Below are 6,554 nucleotides of genomic sequence, written 5' to 3'. Positions count from 1 at the left end.
AAAGAAAAGAAAAGAAAAGAAAAGAAAAGAAAAGAAAAGAAAAGAAAAGAAAAGAAAAGAAAAGAAAAGAAAAGAAAAAGAAAAGAAAAAGAAAAAGAAAAGAAAAAAAGAAAAAGAAAAAGAAAAAGAAAAAGAAAAAGAAAAAGAAGTGAAATTTCACCAAAATTTCACATCTGGTAGCTACAGGTATAATCTTAAATATATGTCAGGATTTCTGCCAGAGGGAGACACACTCACAGAGGAATTTATCCCATCACAAGATACTTGAGATAGGCAAGATAAATTGCATTCAGAGAACACCTGTCTCCCACCCTCTGACATAGGCAGAACCCAGGATTCTGCTGATGCAAGTAACTTTCAGAAGGCTTGTGGTACTCATCAGAAATACATACCTCATATGCTTTGGACCAGCTCAACAAATCAGAATATAGGACTGCAATGGTGGAAACAGTGAGATGTTTCATATTATGCAAAAGGATTAAAACTAAACACTTCACAATCTCAGTATGAAAATAATGTTCTCTCATAACTCACAACAATTAAATGTAATAGCAGAGAACATTTAGTTCCTTCTTCCAAAAAAATATATCTGTTTTGGCAAAATTATGTCAGAAATTTTACCTTTGTCATTGGTGGAAACAGTCTTCCATAGGAGACTACCTGCTTAACTAATAAATAATTAAATAAATAAATAAAAATGAAAATGAAAATGAAAATAAAAATAAAAATGAAAATGAAAATAAAAATAAAATAAAAATAAAATAAAATAAAATAAAAATAAAAATAAATTCAGAGCAAGGTTCTTTTATATAAGCTCTGAATACCCTTTAGGAGAAGTCTATATTTCTTCATTGATTATTTTAAGCCCCCAAGGTTACATGCTTTGATGTTGTTTGACAAACTGTTCCAACTCCTAGAAAAATGAAGTTTGCCACATTCTTGGGACATTCATGAGCCAGCAGCTGCTCTTTTCAGAGGAGAAAACTACCATTCTTTAAATGACAGCCTGATAAAAAACCCTTATGGCCTGGTTTTCAGCCACGCTGAAGGTTCTTTGGCAGCACTAGAAACACACTCAGTTGCGTACAAACTGCAAGTTTTCATCTTCAGTCTCTTGAATGCTGTATAGAAATACCTGTGGCAATAGAAAATCAAATCATGAAGCTTATGCAGATCTTTCCAGAGCAGATTTTACACAGCTAACAGAACAACATGCACATACAACCTGATTATTTGTTGTGCACTGCAGCTTTGCCAACTACACAAGTCAATCCACTGTATCACTGAACTCAGCTTTATAGACAATTTCCTTTTCTAGAGTAAATCTTTAATACTGTACACTTTTGAGTGGCATTGCTGTTTAACTAAATGTCACAGACATTCTCACCAACATTCCCACATATTCTTTGTGTTCCTTCTTTAATGGAGTTAGGAAGATAAGTGGTTTCAACATTTCAACCTAGTTCATAGCTTTATTTCAGGTCAGTATCACCAGAGTAAGGTGTATAAAGGAAACATCCAGCACTCTGTATCTTTCTCCTTAAAGCCAAACAAAATGGCTGTTTCCCAAGCATCAGACTTTAGAAATACAGTCATAGTGAACAAAACAACAACAAAAAAAACCACAATAATAATTATTTAGGCTCCCTATTCTTAAAATAGTTTAAGTTCCCCTTTCTTTCAGTCATTTGCTCCCCTTCTAGCAATTATTCTATTATTCTATTATTTGTCAATAAATGCACTCTTATAAATATTTAGTATTTTTACTCTATCTCCAGTCAGCTATATGGAGCAGTTACCTAGACTTGGGCACAATAAAACATTTTTCTTAGAAAACTTAGAAGTTGTGGGGTTTTCAGCACATTATTCTCAGTGATTTGGTAAATAATTTTAACACAGGTGCCCCTCCTTTACCTGTTTTGTCTTTTCTTCGTAGAAAAACAGTATTTACAGTCTAGATCTGTGAACAATCCCCCCAGATTTCAGGAGTTGTGTTTTAGATTTAAGTCATACCTTTCTTTATGACCTGCTAGGCATAATAGCCAACAAGTGCTACATCTTTAACTCTACTGCCACAGTACACCTTGACAGAAAGTCACTACCACCTTCCCACATACTTTTTAGCATGTTCAGCATCTAATCATGTGTTGTTTAGATTATTTTTAAATGAGATTTGCAAAATATTCAAGAAGTTACAGAGGCAAAAGCCTGCAAATTAAAGTGTTACATCTTGCTACAAGTAAACAAAAGAACTGAGTTCTTCTGTACTGTGTGTGCAGTATACTCCACTATATAACAGTAGCCTGGATGTCTCCATGAACAATTGAATATTTAAGGGCTATTGAACATCAAAAATTCTCTCCATAATCCAGCGCATTTATATCCTGCACGTGTTTTTATAACTATAAAGTACTGATACAAATCTCAGTATCCAGGGGCTATAGTCCATATTTCAATTTGGTTGTACAATGAGTGACAACAGGAAACATGGCCAGTTCAGAATCTTATTTCTCAATTGCTCTTACTTACCTCTCATTTTTCCTCCCATTCAGCTACAGACATTGTCTTGTCTCTGAAAATATCATCTCAGTTCTCTCTGCTATAGTTGGGATATTCCTTCTGAGCTAGATGACCACTGTGCGCATATTTATCTTAATTAAATATATCATTTGTGGGTGATTTGATCCAAAACTGAAGCATTTTATTTAGTCAGAACTGAAGAATTTGGATCAGCTAAATATTAAAATGCACCCATTATCCCACTGAGCACTCAGCATCCTGCTGAGTGAAGTACTGATGCTGGCTGTTCCTGGTTTTTCTGAATGATTTACATGGTGAAATATGGGGGCAGAGTCAAACTTTTTATTCATGCTAAGTGGTTGCTCCCTTCATTTGTTGTCATCCTCTGGAAATCATACCTCATTTTGAATAAGGGCACTGGAATCTCATATGGTGATACTAGTGAGCCTGAGTTCAATGTGCTGTAACACTGAAGATGGCAAAGAGTTATGTCATTAAATGGAGTGACTCAGCTTTAACTGTGGGGAAACTACTAAGAAATTTTTAATGTACTGTTCTAAAAACTTCCAGTGATGTACATTTTTTTCCCCTTTTTCCTGTCAAATAAAGGACTTATACAGACCTTCCAAGTTAACCCATTTTGTCCGATGTGGAAGAAATACTTCAATGATAGCAATCACAATTTTTGCCCAATGACTTCAATCATCACTATTTGCTGTCCACATTTAGCAGAATGCAAGAGAAATGATTGACATCTACCATGTAATACCATTACTCTGAGTAGCTTTTGTTGTCAATCCAGTATGTAGTCCTCAGGTAACAGAACTAGTGTCTGATGAAGTCCAACCTATTTGCCCATCTATATGCCCATAGGCATCGTATACAGCAAGTCTACTCAATAAAATTTCACTCCATTCCACGTTTATATGTGTTCAATCAGGCAGATGTTAATCAGTGAACTGTGCATTAAAAAAGCGAGCAGCCGTTTCCACCGTCGCCAAGATACTTGCCATAGAATCCATTATTCCAGTACCACAATTGAAAAAGAGCTTAGGTTTCAAATGAATCTCTTTTGTGATCTCAAAGAAATTAGGGCTCCTCTAGGCTGATACTTACTCTAATGAACCTGAATACTGTGGAAACCCTCTTTTTCCAACCCCAAAAAGGCTTCCCTGACCATAAACAAGACTGTATCTCTGGAGGATTTCCTATGCTCTATTGATCTAAAGGTATGCTTTAGTGTCTCAAGAATGGTATTTGTCTTTATATCAAGTTCAGAACCAGCAAAATTGCCCCAGACAATTTTATTAAGCTGATAGGGAGACTGCTCATTTTAGGAAGAGAGAAAGACCTTTGTTTGTTGGTCAGTTAACCAGAGACCTTTTATTTATTTCCTGCAAAACTGTCTTTTCTTCAGAAATGAGAAAGAATTTTAGAGAGCCACAACATTGTTTTGTTTCCTGGCACATCTAAAATGAGAAAATATAAGGAATTTCTTTCACATTCACCGCTGTTTTATTTAAAAATGTTTATTTTCTCTTATGTTTAAGAACCAATTTAACTTCTGTTAAAGGCAACGAAAAGCTTGCTTTTAACTTTTAAAGGAACTCAGATAAAGCCACATTTCTGTGAGGGTGTCCTAAGGACTTTTATTTCAGAATTGCACTATCACACAATCACATTGTTTGGAGGCAGGCAGGTCAACTCTGGCATTACATGACACCCATATATATGTATATACACATCAAAACTGATGGGAGTTTGTTCATGTGTGCTAAGCAGAGCCCATAAAATGATAAGAATTATGCTTCAAAAAGCATGCAATCTAAATTAGTCAAGTAAAAGAATAGAATAGAGAGGAGTAGGATGTGAAGAATAGAGAAAAGGGGAAAGACAATAGAAGCAAGGAGAACAGTCAATTATTTTGTAAATGTAATTAAAGATTATCTATCACTGTTTCAATGAAAGTGGTAGAGGTACTGACAGATATTGCTAAGATATTCAAAACATATAACATGTAACCCTGTGTGAAGTCTTAGCTTAAGTTTTTTGTAGTTGTCTTATTTGCGGCAAGGATGGATTCACTCTGAAGTTGTTTTGCTGAAAAAGGCAATATCTATGGCAGAACACCAAACACCCAAGTAAGAGATTGCATATATCTATATGAAATCCAAGAATTGTATTGTCTTTAATGTAACTGTTGAAGGGTACGTAGAAATCTTCTATTGAGGATGACTTGATGTAATTCTGCTAGGACATAAATTACTGGGGATCAAAGTGCAGAGGCAAAAATAGTGATATATAAAAGGAAGGAAGAAACAAAATGAATTGAAGATGGGGACAAATAAGTGAAGAAAGTGCAAGAAGAGGAGTAATCCTAAATACAGCTGTATTTTATCAACATATTATAATAAGCATCATAAAAAGTAAGGAACAAATAAATTTCATTTACAACATAGAAATTGTCCTTCCCTTTAATTTCATCACTGTCCTCCTCCCTGCAGATCTTCCTTTGGGAATAGAGAAGAGTAGGCAGATCAAAATTCATGAGTCCTAATTCATAAAGCATAACTCAATAAAATAAAATAAAATAAAATTAGAAAAGGCTCAGTTATTTTTTTTGTTGTTGTTGTTTTTAAAAAATATTCCTGCCATGACTGGTGCTTGCCTTTGAGTTTCAACAAACTTTTAACACTGGCTTGTTGGATTATCCTGTATGCTAGTTCTTATCACAGTCCCTCTCAGCAGCCAGTCTTTAGAGGGAAAACTCAGAATCCAATCAGCAGATCTCTGGTACAACTTCAGCCTACTCAGAGCAGACACTAAGGGTCATACACAGAATGGAATTGCTTACCAAATGCTGTTGGTTCATGTGGCCTTAGAGTTGAATTCAGTACAGAGCAAAACATAATTTGTATAACCTTTATCTGACTACCTGTGAATCCAGGACAGTTAAATACTGAATAAAACAAGTGATGACATATTTTAATGATCCTCTCGGTCTTAAGTTAATGATCCAAGTTTTTAGAAAATCATGGGACCTTTGATGGTCCCCTGAAAAATGCTGATTTTTAAACTCATGAATGTTAATACTATGCTTAATGAGTTTGTATGGCCGTCCTTCAAAGTAGAAAATTACTTTGTATTGTAAGATTCATTTTTTCCTCTTCTTATTGTCTCCATGAGTTGATGAGTTTTGCTGGTGACATTCCTTTTTGTAAGGATTTCTCCTCTTGCGAGAGGGACCTGTCTACTGCCTTTGTTTACTTTGATTCAAGCAAACAAGTCATTGCGGTCTTTCGCTCAGCCATCTATTTGACCCAACTAAATTAAAAAAACAATAATCTATGAATGTAATTTAGGACACTGGCACAGGAGGGGATTAAGTTGCACTTTAAAATTGGAGTCTTACAGCAGTGTTATTCAGGATGCATCAAAAACAAACAAACAAACAAACACACACACACACACAAATAAACATTAGTAAAAAAGTAGATCTGCATTTCTGAAGTCAGAACACCAGGATGGCTGCAGCCAAAGGTTGCTAGAAGTGTTAAATAGTTGCAGCATCCTCAATGTAATCTTATTGCGCAGAAAGCTTTACACCGTAAGAGTTGTAGGACTTCTGCTTGAAGAGTACAAACAGAAACACTGCAAATTAGATGGCAAAGCTTGACTAAAGGTGACTTTTGGTTGAAGGATGCTGCAGGCCATGGTTGGTTAGCTTTGTTCTTGGGCCATATTTGATGTTACTTGTCAAGTCTCCGTCAGAGAACTGGGTAGGGGAAGGCAACAGAGGAAGAGATAGCTACAATTAAAAATAGGTATTTTCTAAACTGCAGACTTTTATTTTTATAGCTGATATATTCCTTGGTTCAGACTTTTCCCTGGGTGAAGGCAGTTGATTATTTCTTATACTATTTAGCCTCTGTCAGGAGGGCTACTTTAACTGCAAAAAGAAATATGTTAAACTGTCAGCCAGAGACCTTTAATTCCCAGGCTTATTTTGATAAACAATGATACCTTTTTTTTTT

Source organism: Meleagris gallopavo, chromosome 1 (genome assembly GCF_000146605.3).
Source record: "Meleagris gallopavo isolate NT-WF06-2002-E0010 breed Aviagen turkey brand Nicholas breeding stock chromosome 1, Turkey_5.1, whole genome shotgun sequence".
NCBI lineage: Eukaryota > Metazoa > Chordata > Aves > Galliformes > Phasianidae > Meleagris > Meleagris gallopavo.
The sequence above is the reverse complement of the archived record's forward strand: the minus strand, read 5'-3'. Positions refer to the sequence as shown.